The 20,124-nt window shown below is 44.5% G+C and overlaps 1 pseudogene; it reads left to right on the top strand.

Moving 5' to 3' along the window:
* Window positions 1–10,664: 10,664 nt before the first annotated feature.
* LOC117183971 (60S ribosomal protein L32-like) lies at window positions 10,665–13,764 on the top strand (annotated as a pseudogene).
* Window positions 13,765–20,124: the final 6,360 nt, after the last annotated feature.

The raw sequence follows: 20,124 nt of genomic DNA on the forward strand, positions 1-20,124 counted from the left end.
CAATGATTGGGCGATAAATATAATTTATTATGGAGTACTTGCAACAGATGAAACAATAACGTAGTTATTACTCGTACAACAAGAGTGTAGTTTCTAATTATCTTTATCTTATCTTATCTTATCTTCTTTACCCGGACCCGGACTCACTAGGATAGAGCTACCGGTGAGGACAGAAAGAACAAGAACAAGACCGAGGCAGGGGAATAAGGCACAGCAAAAAGCTTTCTTCATTCTAACTATAATAATGATCCGAAGGAAGACGGTGTTCCTTCGATGTAGTAGATATACTAAGCCTAGATCTATATATTTATTTTGAATACAACTCTATCTAGATAAAAGAATGTAAACTAAGCCTGCTTTTATATCCAAGATATGCAAACCATCCCACACGGCTATTAAGGATTTCAAACCCACAAAGCCTTTTATACTGAAAACGATGGAACAGTTCCTCTCTGCTCAACATAATCTCTGACTCTTAGGACACCTATCGGAAGAGAATATCTCCCTTAGCACGATCATTTTTCGGACTTGGGTTTGACTATTAGAGGATAGGTATCATCGATCAAATACTCCAATGCAGTCGCGTTGAGTCTTTACTGGGGACTCTGCGCATCAATGAATACGAGTTGTATGAATTATTTTAACCCTAAAATCCCTTCTAGGTATGCAAGTCTTAAGATATGTAGGAGCATTGAGACTCCTTTCGGTGTTATAGGGCTGAATGATCGATAGCTGATTGTTGAGTCCCAACGATACTCACTTGAAATCGCCCTGTAATTGTGTCTGCAAAAATATCTTCAGATAGCGGCTGCGGTGACACCTCGCAGAGTTCGGGATAGGCGCAGTCCTGTGGTTTCTTGTTTCTGTATAAAAGATAAAGAAAATTCGTATCAGAAGAGAGTATACATACATATCTAAACAACTAAACATCTAAAAATTAAAGAGAATTTCAGTTGGCCTGAGAAACTGTAATGCCTGATGGACATCAATGAGGTTTTGTAAAACCATTTAGGTCCGAAGTCTTAAGTACTTCGGTACGCTTCCAGTTTGTACAAGTTGTGGCACAATCTTGCATTTAACACCCAATATAACATGCGTGAAATACGGAAAATGAAATTAAATGGGTTGGCAGGTTTGAAGGGAATGAGAAAACAGAGTTTCACTTTTGCCCATGTACTCGTGCTCCACGTTTCATACTTACCGTAGCGTAGCGTAGCACTTCGCGTACCCTTCAACGATTCACGCCCTTTCCCCACTTGACCCACACTGCTTTTATGCTGCACTTTGGATTGTCAAAAACAAAACGGCCCGCCCTTTAGGCCTCACTGTTTTTCTTGTTGCTGTCATTCGCTTATAAAAACGAGAGCCAGAAAGAAAGAACAAAGAGTTTTGCAGAGGGCTCTGGCTAACCGGAAGTCGGGCATACAAACGTACTAAAAGCCGCACTCAGCAACAGCCTGGGCTGTACAATAATATATATATATATACGTATATATTCCATATGAACATGACGCGGAACTCCTTCCAATCCTGGTGGTGGACACACCCACGCCCTCGTACTCTACCCAAGGGGAAAACATTCAAATGGTTCCATATTTCTTGACAATTTAGGACACCATTAGCGAGAAATTATTACTGCCAGCCTCAGAAAGAAGAGACGGAGGCGGGCTGGCGTGGGGGTGTGGAAGTGGGGGGCCAAATAGCGTAGAACAGGCCGATAAAGTCGATATTCCGACTATGGGATACCCAGTACTTGAGTATGGGAATTATTGAATATAAAAATACTAAATATACGAGTATAGATGGACTTTTTGGGCTTGGAAATGGCTAAATTCACACCAAATCAACATATCCCACAGCTCTGGAGTACCCTGTAAGCCTCATTGGCGACAATGAGGGTGGCCTAGGGCGGAAGCCGTCTGATTTCGGCATTGCCAGTCGCCGGTTCCGAGACCAGCAGAGCAAAAATCTATAATATAATATGTTGAAATTCGGTGCATACTTTTTAAAGTAAATTTTTCCTCCTTTCTATTAGACAGTTTTCAGCGTACGCCCCACTGTGCATTGGTTGGTATTTTTTTTTTTTTTTGTTTTTTTTCGGAAAACAGCGCGGAAAACTTATGTGGGTGCTTAAGTGAACCATTAGCGCCGCGCGTCATTAAGTTGTTTCCGCTTCGCACAATTCTTCTTCTGTTTTCCATTTTTGTTGGTTTTTTCCGAGCCTAGTCTAGGCCCAGACTTGAGGAGGAGGCTCGGCCGCACTCAGGGACGCTCTGGCGGGAGGTATTGAGTCTTGTGGGCCAAATCATTAATGGTTTTGGAGACCCAGACCGAGACCGAGACCCAGACCGAGACGCAGGACACCCAACACCAGCGCCACACCAGACACCCAAGTGGCGCTGTTTCCGTTTGCCTTTTTTTAGACCGAGCCCGATGCGGTTCATTGACCAGCCACGGGCGTGTTGATTTATGTCCACCCCACTCCGGGGGCGTGGGCCCCATTCGTAATCGCTTCAAGTAGGCTCAACATGTTTTCCGCCTGCCTTCCTCTTTCAGCGCAATTAGATGCGATTGGAGCATATTGATGGCACCCTGCGGTGCGGAGCGGTGCGGTGCGGTGCGGTGCAGAGCTCTGCTTGTGGCAAGTCAAGTGCGAGGCCTAACCAGTGTCCAGAGCAAAATTCAATTAAACGCAAATCGGTACAAAAATCACACGAAACGCCGGACAGCAAGCCGTGTCCCGGCCTGGCAGGCAGCAGCACTCAAAAGCCGCAGGCAAACAGACACCACGGCGGAGGAATCAACAGCTCTGAGCGGAGCCGACAGACAGGTGGCCTGGCTATCAATGGCCGGCTCTCCATTTCGGTACAGTCTGGGGCCAGTCACTGGGGCACACGCACGCATACAAGCGCCCGGTCTGAATGGCTGAATACCTGACCAGCCTTGGTCGTGTTGCAACGTGGGGCGGGGTGTGGGGGGAGGGGCAAGTTAATGGCAAATAAGAGCCAACGTCCGGCACTAGCAGCAGCTGGATCAGGAGGCCCGACCCCAGGGCCCGAAGACCCGACACCCATTACGGGTTAAATGGATCTGATGAGCGTTTATGCGCAGTGGCGGGGATTGCACGTTCTAATTATGACAAAGCAGTGCGCCTCCCGCCTCCGCAGGGGGTCCGGGGGGGTCTCCAGCGTGTGGCGATTGCAGGTGGAATGTTGCGTAAGCCTGTTGTTATGTAAACGCTGGCGTTTATCGCCAGCTCCCACTAAATTGTATATAAATAGACAGGAAAATGGGCTGCTGGAACTCAAAAATCAACTGATGAACGGATTTGGTTCAAGGACGCGGTATCTCTTACAAAATAGTTTTGTTATTTCAATTTCCAATGGATATATTTGTATTGTGTATACACTCGGATAAGTATAGCCTCTGCTGTGGGTTCCAAAATAAATTCTTTTCCATAGAAAATTATATGTGCCAGCCCAGTCATTGTCCACACCGACAATGCATGTTTATTGGGCGGTGGCTTTATGGGTGTAATAGCCATAATTTAGGCCTATTTGCAAGATCGCACATCACGACATGAGACAGGCAGCCAGGCCGGCTCACCTGCTTACCCACTTGTGTGTGTATCCTGGCAACGATGGGCGGACAGGCCCAGTGTGTGGTCATTTGCGGGTCGTACTGGTAATTATTAGCACACTGGGTCAGGGATAGCACACACGCGGTGACTAGTCCCGCTAGGTGGTCGGGAGCTGTCAAGTCCTTTGACTATCCCCAGACCCCGGCCAATCAGCAGAGAACTTCGAACAGGAACTGCATGCCAATGCCGATGCAATGCAATGCACTCAGCGAGCGCTCTTAGCCGGCAAATGAAATGAAATGCTTCCCGAATCGCCGATTGAGCTGGAGCAATTTGGTTTATATCTTTTATGCGCCAAACAAAAACATTCTGCACGTAGAAGCAATAAACTCTGCACATGCCCTTTGTGGATTGGAAGCTGGCTGATTCAGGGCGTGGGGTGTGCTCAGGTGATGGCATTGAAAAAAAAAAATAGAGCCACTTTGGTATTGGGAGTGGGATGGGAAGCGGGAAGCAGCTAAGAGACGCAGTCCCTGCAAAGCCAAGGAAGGTCCTTGTCAATGGCGATATCATTTTAAATTGTTTTCAATCAAATGTGACTTGCATCTGTAATTTGTATGCAATCGAGTAACTAGACGTCTCAGCAGCTCCTTCCATCTCCAGCTGATTCGTGATTGACTTGCTGGGAAGAACCTTGACGCGGGATGGGGCTGCTCTTGCGAAAACCCCTCTAAAAAAAACATTAAAATATAAATACAATTTTTTTTTGTATTAAAAGTAGAAAATGCTTACCCGAAAAAATCGATTTAGTTCCAGGAAAAAGCTAAATCAGGAGATTGAATCTCCTAGAGCGACTCCTGCCCCATCCAGGACCCATAATCCGTTAAAGACGGCTTTTCGTAGTTTAAAAGTTGGAGTATTATTTCCGATGGGAGAACAATGAAGACAAAAAAGTCCTTGAAAAGTTTTCACTCTGTTGCCAATAACACCAATAACAATAACCACTAACAATCATATTTATTTAGGCTATATTCTGCCGCTTTTATATGTTTTCTTCAGCTATTTTAGTAACTTTTTCGATTGAATCCAGTTGAAATCGATTGATGCCATCACTGATAATATATCCTTCATCTACGTCCCTCTACATCCGCCGTAGCAGTTGCATCCGAATAGGTTGCAGTTGCCCCTCCCGCAGTAATACCCATTTGTTGGCTGTCCGTTGTCGCAGCGGCGTGATAGGTTAAGTCCGATGATTGGATGGCAGCACACTGCCGCGGCGCTTTTAAAGAACAGTAGGCCCAGAAATATGCACGCCATGTACGCGTACATAGTTTCATTCCGTTCCAGGTTCGTTCCTGAACTGATCGATCCATCTACTACACATGGAAGAGACCCAATTCCTTATGCCAATAATGATATTAGCCGTGAAATTGGCTAGGTGCTTGAATTTAGTTACGAAAAGTTAGACGGCCTCCCCTATTATATAAATTGGACACCAGCTCAGTGCCAGACAGCAGCTAAGGTGCACAACGGAGAACATTACAAAAAGGTTTTTAGTGAGAGCCTTCTCATAGACACACCTACTCATTCACGTCCATCTGCTTCTGCCAATAATATCCATAGCGATAATGCCAAAAGTGAATATGAAATAGTGTTGGGTAAACATTGCTCATTTTGGTGAAAATGTTCACTTGTTCTTTTTTAGTCAACTCACTCATATTGCTCACTTGCTCACTTGCTACACACTTGCTCACTTGATCAGTTGCTCACTTGCTCAGTTGCTGACTTGCTCACTGAGTTGTTCACTATTCAAGCACTGATGATTCCAAATTTCACTATACTTTCGAATTAGCGACATACTGAATTTTTGAAAGAGAAAGAGCTTTGCCGGTAATACAAAAAGTGTGAAGTAAACGCAAATATGAGCAACAGCTGCCAGATCGAAAAATGCCCTTTGAGGAGCGAAATTGCGCAAAAAGTGAGTAGAGAACAAGTGAACAACAAAGAACAAGTGAACAACAAAGAACAAGTGAACAACAAAGAACAAGTGAACAAAAAAGAACAGCTTGGAAGGAACCTGTTCAGTTGCTCACTTAAGTGAACAACTCTTTTTTGTTCACTCACTCATGAGCAACACAACACTAATATGACAACTGTCTTTCCTACTCCATTCTGAGATGAGGTTCCCCCGAGCTTGCTCTTCGCAAAATCGAACTTTCTTTATTCTCGTTTTGAAGGTAAAATACCAACCAAATCCATGTGTGACCTCTTAAAGCTTGAACTCCCATGAGGAAGTTTTTCTGGGACTTTACCGACGCGTCGTGCCATTTTAAATATTTTTCTCTCCAACATAATATCATTTTGATATGTGTTTTATGTTTTATTTTGCACTAATGACCCGGGAAACAGAGGAACATCTTCAATTAGTTGTCAGTCCCCATGGATCCCCTCTACATCCGCCAAAGCAGTTGCATCCAAATACATTGCATTGGCCCCTCCCGCAATAAAAACCAGTTACTGGATTTCCGTCGTTGCAGACGCGTTTTAAGGTAACTCCCGTAATACCATAGCAGCATATTGCCGTAGCGCCTTTAAGGCACAGTAAGGCCAAAAATAAGTGCGCCAATTCCATAGCTCGATGTTTCTTTGAACCGGTTATATTTGCCGATAATTGACTCTCCAAGTTCGTTTCTGAACTGATCGATCCACCTGGTAGGTCGCAAGAGATCTAATGCCATATGCCAATAATGATATTTACCGTGAAATTCGATTTTAAATGCTGGATGGTTAAATTATGATGCAAAAAGTTGGACGGAGAACGATATCCGGGCGCTGGCTCGACGCCTAGTTGTCAGAGTCCATAAGAGGTGAAGCATCGAGCTTTTGAATCCAGACTCCCGTGATATCGCAATCATATTTGTTTCAGATCGAATTATTATTATAGCCAGAAAGAACAAATAAAATGCCGAGGCTTCGCAATGCCTTCCACGTGATTACTCATTTTCTGCCTCACACTCACACGCTCTTCGTCGTGCAATGTGTGTGCGCTCTGTCGGAGCGGTGCCATACTGACCGACAGCATTGTCCGCTATATCTTGATATATAATAGAACAAATAAATCTGAAGCCAATGTTTTATTTTGCACTAATAATCTTCAAACCAAGGAGTTCCGACTTCCAGCTCTCTACATCCGCCATAGCAGGCGCATCCGAATATATTGCAACTGCCCCTGCCGCAATATATACCGCGTGGTGGCTTGAAATCCTGGCAGCGGCGTTTTAGGTTAATTCCGATAATCGAATGGCAGCAGTCTGCCGTTGCGCTTTCAAAGAACAGTAAGGCCAAAAATAGGTACACCATGTCCATAGTTCAATGTTTCGATGAACCTGTTGTGTTAGACGAACTAGCTAGACGAACTGATCGATCCGACTACTATATACACATGAAAGAGATATGATTCGGTATGCTGATAATTTTATTGGCCGTGAAATTCGATTTTATATGGTGAATGGTGTAATTTTGGGTAGTAGAAAGGGTTTCCGAGCACCGAGATAACATTCACTGATACAGAGAGAACGAGCATTCCGACTTGATTCAATAATGTGACAAGCAAACTGTAGATGCAACGGCGTTTCCTCAACTTCAACCTCAACAGCACTCGATATCTTCCTGTGCCCGATATCCAGGTGCTCCTACAGACGGCCTCCGAATAATCCGTCTTATCTGAGCTTTTCGTGTGTAGGAATACGAGCCCTACACGAGTCCACGAGCACTGTGCAAAAGAAAAAGAGGAAAAACTCACGAAAAGTATCTGGGGGCGAGTCCGGGTGCGCTTAAGTACGAGTATTTGTGCCAACACAGACGTAAAAAATCTGCTACTTATAAATTATGTTTATTTGCGAGTATTTATTATATTTTGAAGCAGCTGCGCTCAACTACGGAGCGTGTGCGAAAAGGAAGAAAAACTCGACGCTGTCCTTGCTGTCAACGATTGTCCTGGCATGACAATGCCTGATGCTTCATAAGTCCCACAGAGAGGGCTGAGACGATTGTGGGCAGAGCAGAGACGGCGTGTCCAAAGAAGCGTTCAACAAATGTCGTTGACAGAGGACGCACTCCAAATCCCGGCAGCCCATTGAGTTCCAGTCCCCTCTCCCTTCTCCGGCTGGGCAAAATACAGCAAAAAAGAATAGCAAAGGGCCGAAAACCAAAGACGAGGGTAGCCCCAAATTGGCAAAGCTGACAAAATTGGTCAGCAGTCAGTAGCAGTAGACCAGTGCCGCCCCTTGAGACGTCTTTGGGCAATTTGTTGCTAATAATGTTATCGATGTGCCAAATACACAAGGAATACAATTTACATAACGACGAATGTCCCATTCGCTTTAAGAATCTCAAGTGCATTCGAATAATGCCAGGACGAATAAAGCAGCCATTCAAAGCTAAGAGTATTTAAGTCCATTTAAGTGTATATTTAAATACATATCTGTCGGGTCTTCAGTTGAATTTTGATCCGTAGCGGCATGTAACCAGTGAATCACACACACAAAAAAAGTTCAATGGTACAGGCCACGATGAAATTGTATAAGCTGGTCCGCTAACCCTCTCTCGGGTCTTATTTTACTCTTAGCACTACTGAACGCGCTTTGATGCCATGTTTGAAGGGAGAAAGATAGAATAACGAACTGTGCTTTTCTGCTGAACAAAATAAGACCCGAAAAGAGAATGCGTTACGGGAGCGGACCAGCGTGTATCATTTCATCATGGGACAGCCAGTGAACAATAGCAAACAGTAAATTGTAAAGAAGACAACGAAAGAGAACACTTTCGTAGTGTACAGCTCAGAATAAACTGGGAATACTACTAGGATCCGATTTTGGAACATTGGGGATCTGAGCAGTAGGATCTCCAGTGGGACTATCGTGCTCTATGCACTGGCTGGTACTGCTAATAGCCCTTTGTGTAGGGGATAGAATGGGGCAGAGGCCAGGTCCATCCAGTCCCTGCTCACACACAGACTATCCCTTCAGCTGAAAAGCCTATAGATGCAGGTTGTCGGATGTGTGTTCTGAATTCGGCTTGAGGAAAGAAAATAGCAAATAATTTGAAAAACGAATCACAAAAATATATCCTTGATACCCAAATCAATTATTGCTCATTAGCATCGTTCATCTTTCAGATCGAACTTCGGCTCTCGTGGCTTAACGTCTAATCTGGCGCAGAACATTTCATGGGCCTGCTTTTCGACTCAAGAGGGAGGGAAAGACGTCGCATTGAGGCTCATAAATTGCCTGCACACACACAGACGCTCCAATAAATGCACACCCTCAAATGTACACCGAGAGAACCACTTGCTGGCAGTGCGCTTACAGTTATTTATAAAGCAATAATTGCCACAATTCATTGGTGATTGCATTCCGTGCGAAACGTGTCCGTCGATGCTCGACCAGTGCCGCCCTTGCAGTCGCCGTACTTGTAATTACGGTTTTAATTAGTTTACACGGAGCTCTGGAGCCCTGCTTTATGATGCTAATTATCATTTTGCGGTCCAATTCAATTTCACTTGCCAGATCAAACAATGCGTAATGGCTAATTTCATTTGGCCAGCATCTCGCCGCGGGCCCAGGCCCTAACTAACGACCTTCGTGGCCTGCGTAGCCATTCAATACAATATGGGGTGTATGGCATAGAGGGGGCTATTGAGTCTTTGGAAAATGTATCTTTTCTATGCCAGTTCTTTGGAAAAGTTGTATCTTCCAAGACTTTGCCCTCTAGCAAGTCCTTAACGCAGGTTTCCTACCTTGAAACCCCATCTAGAAATCAGATACACGAAGATTGAAGTATTCCCAAAAGATTTGTCTCACCTTCCAGCTGCCATTCTGCATTTCTGCGTTTCTGGAGTGCAGATGGTACTGCGGTAACGCCTCGAAATGGGTTAGTGTCACCTCTGCAGTCGTGCCGCGAATGCAAATGGAAAGCGTTAGAAGGAAGAAAAGACAACAGAACAGAAGAGAGAGATAAACTTGCACTTGGGTGAAGCCAGGGCAGTCTTTAAAGGATAAGGTGGTTCAGATTTATGGTTCAGTTAGGACTCCTTTGGTTAATGCGGCCTTCCAAAAAGTCGGCCTGTAGCAAGGGTTCGATGAAGGACTACAATTGCAGACTGCAAGCTGAAATCATAGAAACAGAAATTCAATTTGGCCGAAACGAGTGTAAGCCAACATTTGCTGTCACGCCAGAGGAACAGTCTCTCACTCTGGGCGCTGACGTCGGTTTCGGCCTGTTCCACCTTATCAGAATCGAAATTTATGCGGCCCTAAGGAAGTGAGTGGCTCGGAACTTGGGTTTCTATTGAAAAATGAATGAAATTAGAATGTCTGATGGCATTTTGAATTGGATTTCTCTCCGCTCTCCTTTTTTCCGCTTCTACTTTATGTTTTGGTTTGTGGCCAATTTCAGGCAAACACCGCTAGACAGGCCACAAAATGGTGTCCCCCTCCTTTCGGGCCGTGCCCCTGCCCGTCCTTCGCTTTTGATTGCTGTTGCATGTCAAGATTTGTCAGGCGAATGAAAATATTTTCGGCCCGGCCGCCTCTTTTTGTTGTTTGGGGTTTATTCTCCACGTCCCTCTTCCAGTCTGTTTCGTTCCAATGTCATAAAACATTATTGACATTTCAATTGTAAAAGTATTTTGTGAGTGACATTTTCTGCCGGCCAGGACACGGCTTCCTCTGCCTCTTCCTGTGGGGCGCCGTTTCCCCACTTTGCTCAAAGGTGACTCCGCCTGCTCCCCCCCCCCACGACGATTCATTAAAGACCAAGACCAGAGGCAAAACCCTATAGCTCCTGGTCCCCATGCCGTTTGGTCACCTTTCGGCTCACGCATTCTCGTAAAACTTCCGGCAAACAAAAAACAAAAGCGGAAAAGCGAAACAACAAATAAACAAACTCAAGTTTTTCTTCCTCTTTGGTGGCTGTTGGCTTACGAAAAGTTTTACGAGCTTATCCCGGCAAGAAAAACCGAGCGGACGGCAAACAAGGACCAAGGACCAACGAGAGAGGACAGAGGGCTGAGGAGAGACAGAACATGACGAAACACATACAGGACATGCTCAATAATGCCCCCCAACTGCAGTTTGGCCTGGGGCAGAGTGGCGGTGGGGCAGAGGGGCAGAGTGGCAGCGGGGCCGAGTGGCGGATGGCTGGATTAAGACGAGCGGCAGTCATGATAGTAATTTTTTGGGGCTCCACCTCGACCCCGACCCCTGCTTCGGCTTCGGCCCTTGTTGCCACTTGAAAGATTCAGGCGGCCGGTCGGGCAAGGTGAAGCTGGAAAGTTATAAGGTGCCAAAGGCCGTAAAAGATGCAATCAAAATCAAACCGATTTGTCTCCGGGGAGCGATGCCAACTTTTATATTTACGAGCGGTACCCTCACCAGGCCCCAGACACTAACCAGGCCGATACGAAGATGGAATACACTTGAAGGTGATATATGAATATCTGAGCAGATATCTGCTGAGGCTCATTGCGGGAGATCGCTCAAGAGCTCTCTTCCTCATGAGAATTTCGTTGAAAAAGATGAAATGCAACCCATTCTGGGTCGTTTATATGGGAAAGAATACTCTCCCGCCAGGCTATAAAAAGTTTTGTTCTCTTCGGGAGGATACCCACCCACTGCAGCTGAGAGGGGAACCCGGACAGAGACTAGGACTGCGACTGCCACTGCCATTGCCACTGGGACAGGAAAGATGCTCCGGCAGCTGGGTGCTTTAATTAGACAGTCGCAGTTGGGTCGAAGTTCCTGGAGGAAGTCGAAGATGGGCCTGGAACTGGAACTGCGACTGAGTCTGGAGCTTCCTCCCCTGCAATGGCCGCGGCCGCGGGGCGAGTCGCGGGTCGTGAAATTTATGCGTTAAAATTGCATAATTTGCCCACGCGCGGAGACACCGACACAGAGGGGCACAGGCACAGACACAGACCCAGAAAAACTTTCAACATAAATTCTGGGAGTCAAGGTAACGAGCCAAACTTTTGACTGCCCAATGCTGAGCTGTGACCCCTCCGTCCACGTCCCACTCCTCGTTCCCGTTCCCCAGGGCCATATCAAATTAAACACTTTCTGTGCGAGTATTTGGCCGTCTACTTACACTAGTCAACAGAAAAATCATAAAAGAACAGAGTTAGAACCACTTTCTTTGATAGATTTGAGGCCATACATTTGCCTAAAGAATTACGCACCTTTCGGTGGGTATTTTTGGATGAAAAGTTAAGCAGTACATCCCATGAGATGAGCCCTGTTTGTACTCTTGAGGTATCTGGGCATTGCAGATTCATCTTCTTGCGGCCACTCAATAAATCAATAAAAAAACTAATCGTTCTCCGAGAAAATTAAGAATTATGTACTGAGACTGAGACAGAAATAATTGTACAATTTTGGTAGAATATAAATGAGATCTGGGAGCTCCAGCCTAACTGCCTTTTAACCCTAGATTTTGACAAGCGATGCCTAAAACGAAGCCTAGTGAACGACTAAAATATAAAACAACAAGAATCTAATTTTTTTTTAATTTTGAAAAATAGCAAAACTATTCAAAACTAGGAATAACTGGTTCTCGCCAGCTTACCTCAGAAAAAACCATCTAAAAACATAAAAAGGGTATTATTTTTATGTTTATTTCCTAAAAATAATTTTTTAAAAATTTCGAACCCTAAAAAATATTTTTACAAAATAAATTAAAATACAAAAAAATTAAAAATTAAAATTAAAAATAACAATTAAAAAAGAAAAAATTAAAAGCACCAAAAATCCGATCTACTCCAGAAAAAGAAGACCCCTTTTGTTGACTAGTGTTCTCAGAGGGTGTCCCAAGAGCCTCTGGCCTTCTCTGGTGGACCAGTCTGCATAGAAATATATATGGTACACAGCATACAATTGTATAGGTATTTTCATAGATAGCAGACACACACGATTCGATTTTAATTTCCTGTTTCGGTTTGTTTCTCTTGGCCCACTGCAATCCCATCCACTCTCGAACATGGCCTTTCCATTGCCTCTTTTCTAATTTGCAAAAAGGGGGGAAAACACCTCCTTTTTTCCTGTTGCTGTTGGGGGCTGTTGTTATTTTCTGTCTATGACATTCTAAGTGAATTTTTTTCGCCCCCCAAATAGTTTTTCACTGCGAACTTTATTTAGTGCTCCTCGATGGATTTTCCCGTTTAGTGGAGTCCTCGCCCAGTCCCATATTTCGGTCGCCAATTCCCGAACATTTTTGCAATGAATTTCGTTTTGGATTCTGTCTGGGTGGTTCTGTCTGGCGGTCTGCCGGTCTGTCCGCCTCTGTCTGTTCTGTCTGGCTGCGTTTTTATGAAGATAAAAAGCTCAGCCGCTCAGCTGCCATCCAGCATTGTGTCTGGCCATGGCTTACACTCGAGTGCGACTGCCCGCCTGTGGCTAATGGGCTGCTCGCCTAGGCCCCATTTGAGCCGCGGCAGCTGCACAGAGGCGCCAGTGGCCGGAGCATAGATATTTCGGTCCCAGTTTCGTTTTGCCGGCAACAGCAATAATTGTTTATTGGCAGCAATGGATTTAAATTGTTATCGATTGCAGGGGCGAAACAATTACAAATGGCCAAGTGTGAACGAGTCGAATCATGAAGAGAAATGTGCTGCCAAGGCTCTAAAGGATTAGGCAGGGCCAACGACTAATATACATTTCGTTGGTCTGCAATGGAATGACTTTTCATTTATAAAGTTAATATTGTAAAGAAATGAAGGTGAGTCGGTTAAGACTAACCTGGAATATGTTCAGTTTTCAATAGTTTTATCTGTTATGATATATGTTGTTTCATATCCTAAATCCCGCAAGGAACATCCCTCCTACATGCCATAGTTTTGATTTATATCGATATTATTTGAGAGTCAAGATCCCAGATAGCTCTTGTTGACGTGCTTTTTACAAAGGAACGATTCGCCAGCGATTCGGCCCAAGATCATCCAGAAGCGCCCCAAGCACTTCATCAGTCACCAGTCGTATCGCTAAGCCAAGTCTAAAGCCTAAAGGTATTGACAACAGGGTATGTCGTTGCTTCAAGGGTTACGGCTCCAACAAGCGCGCCCTATGCTGCCTACTGTCTTCAAGGAACTCCTGGTGCACAATGTCCGAGAGCTCAAGGTCCTGCTTATGTAGAAGCGCATATATTGCGGTGAGATCGCTCTCGCAGTCTCTTCAAAAAAGCGCGCCAATCAGCTGTAAGAGAGCGAGTAACGAGTACGATTGGAACGCTCTTTGTGGAGTTATTACAACGTGGTAGGAATACAAAATTTGAAACCATAAATTCACAGAAGAATTTCTTATAAATTTATACATAATTGTTGAACTTTTTCCCTCCTTTTAATCTACCAAATGAGTCCACTTGGATATATTTATGTATATTTCTGCAACCCAAGTGCACTGGAACAATCACAAATACCTCCTCCTTCAAACTCCTCAAAATATTCAAATATTCACATATGTATTCACACAGAATATATTGGAGGTTCCATGAAGGTCATTGTCCTTTAGAGAAGCCAACAATTTAAAGGATTCCTGCTTTATTCTTTAAGGACTAAACGTGACTGCCTCAAATGGCCCTCGAACTAAGAATGGGATCGCGTTTCGCAGAGTCTCTGAGCCGCTTAGCAGTTTACCCTGATTATGTCGGGGAGAGGAGGGCGGGGTTCCGCAGATGCCTTCCGAGTGGCCGAGTCCAGGGTTTAAGTTCAAAAGGCAGCTAACAAGATGCTGCCAAAATGCAAAATAAATACAACAAACCGAACAATCCAGCGCGGAATCAGAGTGAAAGACTCCGCGCGATGGCAGTGGGCAGGGCAGGGGGGGGCAGGGGGGAGAGGAAAAACAAATCCTGTCGCATAATTTTTGGCAAGAACGTGAAATTAATTATGCGCAAAAGGAAAAGGCAAATGGGAGACTGGCAGAATGGCAGAACTGAGCAAGTAAAGGGCTAACAAAGGACCTCACATAGCATCCTGGCCAAGTCGCGCCAGCTGCCAACAAAATTTCCTGGCGCCCAGACAGAACGGGAATAGCGGGCACGTCGGGCAATAGCCAGTCCCTCCGGAGCATTCGAGGATTATGTTAAATTTAGCGGTGACGATGACACACAAGACACTTGGCAAAAGGCTCCTGCACAATGGCCGCAATAATTGCGCGGAATCGGTGGAGGCGGAGGTGGAGGGGGAGTCGGAGGGGGAGGCGGCGGTGGAGGCTGAAAGGTGGCCATTAATTGTACCAAGTCAGTGCGGCTGGAAGAGCCAAAGTCAGTGCCAAGTGAACAGCCGCCAACGAATGCCACGTGCAGAGCCCAGAGGCAAGGACTCCTTCTCCTCTATTCTATCCGTACATTTCGTTCTTTTATTGTCATTTTCATGGCTCTGCAGAGCTCTGCTTTGTTTGTTTAATTTTAAATACCAAACGAGGGACTCCTTCCCCCCCTGGCTCCCGACCCCACCAATTAAATACAATTTCGAAAACCCTGAAAAGTGCGTCGCTGTCACAGCACGCGAATACACAGCAGTCCGGCGCAGAACCGGAAGACGAAAAGATAAATCATTCACAATTCTGAAACGTTTCTCTCCTATTTATCAAGCTCAGCGGAATTCCTGGCCAAGGATTCGCCACCAGAGCTTTCTCCTCTATATAATTGATATATACTAGTCTATACGAGTATAAGGAAGGAAGCAGCGTCTTCATAATATTAAGGCCAAGGCCCAGGCCAGGCCGAAACGTGTATTATATAAAGTAGTTATGCTACGGGGAGGCTTTTATTATTTTTATAACCAGATGAAACCTTGGGAAATATCTATCATTGACTGCGTTCACCTAACATATCGGTGATCAATGATCAGGTATCACGGCCGTATCATGACCGATTAGGTATAACGTTTTGAGTTCTGGCAAAGGGCAGTGATACATTCCGTACTATAGAACCTTTTGGGGTTCTTTTTCTTATCGATTTGTCATTTATCGATAAAAGTAAACAGCAAGGGGGTAAGATAAGGTATGGTATCATCTTTTCGCTGCTTTCCTGCTGATCAAGATGGATGAATTTATGCATCTAATCCATCAATGATCCCAGATCACGGTATCCGGGTGATCTGTACTGTATCTGCATCTGTACCGATATGTATGGTCTATATAGCCATGTCCTTCAATCAGGCTGTCTGTTTCTATGCAGACTCTTTCTTCAATCCATCTGCAGCCTGTAGGACCTTGAGCTGTCCAACAATTAAATGGTAAAGTTCGTTAAAAAGACCGTATATAGCTGCTGATTTAACGTAGTATCCACAAGGCCAATCTATTTTAGCCACTTCATTTTCCAATTCGGCATCGGGACCTCCTCCCCTCCCCTTCCCCCCTTCATGCAGAAGGGAAGAACAACATTCCAGGCCTCCTTCTTTTGCGGTTGGCCAAATATTTGCATTAAATTTGGCCAAGTGGCAACGTTTATTCTGCTATAATATATTTCTTCTCCTCTGCTCGGCTCTCCTCCCCTCTCCACTCCTCACCGCAGGCCCTCGTTTGGCTGCCGCTTTACTGCTTTCAATCGCATTTTTTCTTCAGCCGGCTACTCCTTTTTCTACGGCACTTGATTTTCTCATTTTCCATTTCCATTTCCTCTTCATTTTGCTTTGCTCTGGCATATATCTGTGTGTCTGTGTGTGTGAGGTGGGGTTTTTTTTTTAGTTGTACAACAATTTCTTTGTTTGTTCTGTGCATTCGTGGCGAGTTAATTTTGCATTTCCGCTCATTTAACTGCATTTTTTCCACTTGCGCCCCCCCGCCGTTGCCGCCGCCGCCGCCGCAGTAGCATCTGCTGCTGCTGCCGTTAGCCGACTCAAAGTGCCGTGAAGTTGTTTTGGCCACAGGCTGCCACAGGAAGCGGGGAAACAGCAGAAAAAGTCATATGAACAGGCCAGGGCCAGGGCCAGAGCCAGGTCCATGTCCATGTCCAGGCATGAAATTCCACTCAGAAATACGAAATACATTTCTATTCTGCCCATAGAAATATCCCTCCAGCTGCAAACGGGAGGGAAACCCTTCTTCATAGTCCCCTCATCGGAAGGAACAACGTGTACATTGCTGACAGGCTTTTGCGAGGATTGTCTGCTCCGCCAGCTGATCCGAAATATGGAATAACTCGACGACGGTGCCACTTGGGCTGTGCCTGCACTTTAAAGGAGGAGGCCCAAGAGTGCGGCCACTGTGGGGGGCCCAAGAGTGCGCCGGGTGCGGGGGCAACAAACAATTTTATGCTTTATATTTATGCGGCTCTCCAGAGTGGATCCTTTTATGCAGGCGCGTTTTAAATAATTTTATGCCTATTTGCTCGCTGCAGCTCGAAAATTTCACACCTCAGACCATCAAAAGTTGGGGCGAACGTGCGTGCCACAAGTTTCCGTCTTACGCAAATAACGGATACGGAAACAGGGGAGAGGAGACAGGAGAGAGAGACTTTAAAGCTGCTTGGGGGGTGCCTTGCGGGACTGGCATGTAGATATATTATGTTGCCAGATACATTTAGAGGAGTCCCGTCCCCGTTCGGGCAACGGCGCTGCCTCGACACTTGGACAGCGACATAAAAATTATATGTCAAGCGCCAAATCTCGGGCCAAACGCGAGACAGCGCTCTGCAGCGGGGGAAAGACTCTTAAGCATGCACGACTCAGCAGCAGCAGAAGCCTGCCTGTTGGCAGAAAGGGAAGCTCCATCTGAGGGGGAGGAGAGGGGAGGAGGGTTGGAGTGCGAGTGTGGATAAAAGTGCGAGTGCGATTCCGGATATAAAGCGATGATGTGCACGCCGGCAATCTGATTATTTGATATTTAAACTGGATCTCAAAACGGGTCGAGAGTGAAATTTGATTTAGCATCGCTGCCGGAACGAGACCCCCTGAAAACTTTAGAACGCCTGCAGATCTGCGAGTGTGTGTTTGTACACGTGAAGAAAAAAGCCAAGTTATGCAAGAACTGAAACCAATCAAGACTAATCAATATATAATAAATAAATATTATATAGATAATAAATAATAGATAAGTAAATAATAAATAATAATTAAATAAAATATTAAAATTAAATAATAATAAAAATTAATTTATATTAAATAAATAATAAATCAATACAAATTAAAGAAAAATAAATAATATGTTAATAAAAATTACATAAATTAATAACACATAAATAAATTAATAAGAATTAATTAACTAATAATTAATAAATACAAAATAAGTAAATAATAAATAAATTAATTTTTTTGTTAGCCAAAAGTATACAAGAACTGAGACCACAAAAAAGACTTCATTTAATAAATAAATAAATAAATGATATAAATAAAAAATAAATTATAAATAAATAAAAATAAATAATTAATTAATAAATACAAATTAAATAAAAAATAAATTAAAATAAATAATACATAAAAATTAAATTAATTAATAAGAAATAAATAATAAATAATTACTAAATAATAAATATAAATAAATAGAAATTAAATAAATAATTAAATAAATTAATAAAAAATAAATAACAAAATAATAATAAATAAAAATTTAAGAAAAATAAATAATAAATAAATAAAAACTAAATAAATTAATACGAAATAAATAAAAAATAACTTAAGCTTATAGGAATTAAATCAAAAGAATATTCCAAGCGAATAGAAAACTATATACCGGAGACGGATATACTCGTAATTCATGGGGTCATGACCTTTTACTTAACTTTAGGGCTGTAAAAAAGGACGGTGGTAGTTACTAGAGAGCTCCACAGATATCTGACCTTTGTTCTCCGAGTGCTCCGACAGCATTATATCGGAGACTATTAGAAATGGGAGAATTAGTTGGTCCTTTTCCACGATACCCACAATTTAAAGATATGAATGCCTGACAGGCGCCGCTGTACCCTGTACGCCCCTGAACATCCCTTTCTTTATTTGCCACAGACCCCATCGGGTTCCTACTTTCGCTGAGACCATATTGCGAATAAGGTCTTTCTCCCAGTGTACATTTGTATACACTCTTTATATATTCATGTAACTTGTGCGTGTGTCGGCATCCACTCCGAGCAGCAGTTCCTTGCACAAGTCGCAGCATGACATTGCACTCAGCTTTGCTTTTTGCAGCTTTCACCTCCATTTCTCCCCCATTTCCCAGCCTCTCTCTCTCCCTCCCTCTCACTGGGCTGGCACTGCCCACAAGCGGCAACCAGCTGTTGACTTTTATTGTGGCTTGACATTAATTTGTTAAGTGCGGCACGGCTGCCTGCCTCCCCAAAAAACCTTGGCCAAGTCAACTGTAAGCCAGAGAGACTTTGAGGTGAGAAACTTGACTTGTTCCACCATCTTCGGCAGCCATCCCGGGCCACCCACCCCTCCGCCCACCAACCGTCCCCGTATCCATGTCCCTAATTGCGTTTGGAAACGCTTTCGCGGCTCCCCCCAGACGCTTTACGGCTTACGGCTGCTGGCCTTGGATTGGGAGTGCCAGTCGGAGTCGCGACACCATCCTGCCATCTTAATTATGCCCGATGCACTGCGAAAATGCTTAAAAATGCAAATTATGCGCCGCGAAATGCAACGCATGCCAAATGCTGCCGCATAAATTATGAGCCACATGCTGGGGCTCCTCCACTCCCCCACTCCCCCTGCATTCATTTTCTGCTTCATTTCTCTGGCCACACACCTAGCCGGCTCCGCATTGGGGTTGGGTGTGCCCAGGACTGTTGATACAAGCTGATACACAGATACAGATACCAGATACCAAATACCAGATAAAGATGGGCAGGCATACGTGACAAGGCACTCGTTAGAAGAGTGATCATTGATCAGTGATCACCATGGATCGCCTTTGGGTGATTCCATCCTTCAATTTGTATTCCAGATCGTGTCACGCTCTCATCTCTACCCACTGGCACACGCTCGTGCCTAATGAAGCACAGACACACACACAATCAGCGCCACTCTCGTCCGCGTAGACTCGCGTAATATTTGTTTAATTAGCCCGTATTAATGATGCCGCCAGAGCAAACAGAGGTGGCAACTCATTATGATAGCCGCCAAAGAGCCAATCGGCCATTGTTATGGCTGCCCGCTAAACAGACCCAAAGCTCTGCCACGGCACTCCCGCCATGGCAATGCATTGATTGGCATCGCATCGAATGGCTGCTTGTGGGAAACCTTCTGTTGCTGACCCAGTATTCCATTCTCGGTTCTCGGTTCTCTGTTCTCGGTTTTCGGTTTTCGATTTTCATTTTCATCGTCTGTTGATTCAGAAAACCATTCACAAAACCTCCGCCCACAATAAATCCGTTTGTGAATTCAATTGTGGCATTCATAATATTGTTCATTGGCTGCTTCTGCTGCTGCTGCCAAATCTCTCTCCTCCTCTGCTTAATGACGTGATTTCTGTTTTATGTGCATGGCATTATGACAGAGAGAGAGGCAATCGAGTACTGTGCTACAGAAATCAGCCTAGTAGTCCCCCACCTCGGCTCTG

This window comes from Drosophila pseudoobscura, chromosome 4 (genome assembly GCF_009870125.1).
Source record: "Drosophila pseudoobscura strain MV-25-SWS-2005 chromosome 4, UCI_Dpse_MV25, whole genome shotgun sequence".
Classification (NCBI taxonomy): Eukaryota; Metazoa; Arthropoda; class Insecta; order Diptera; family Drosophilidae; genus Drosophila; species Drosophila pseudoobscura.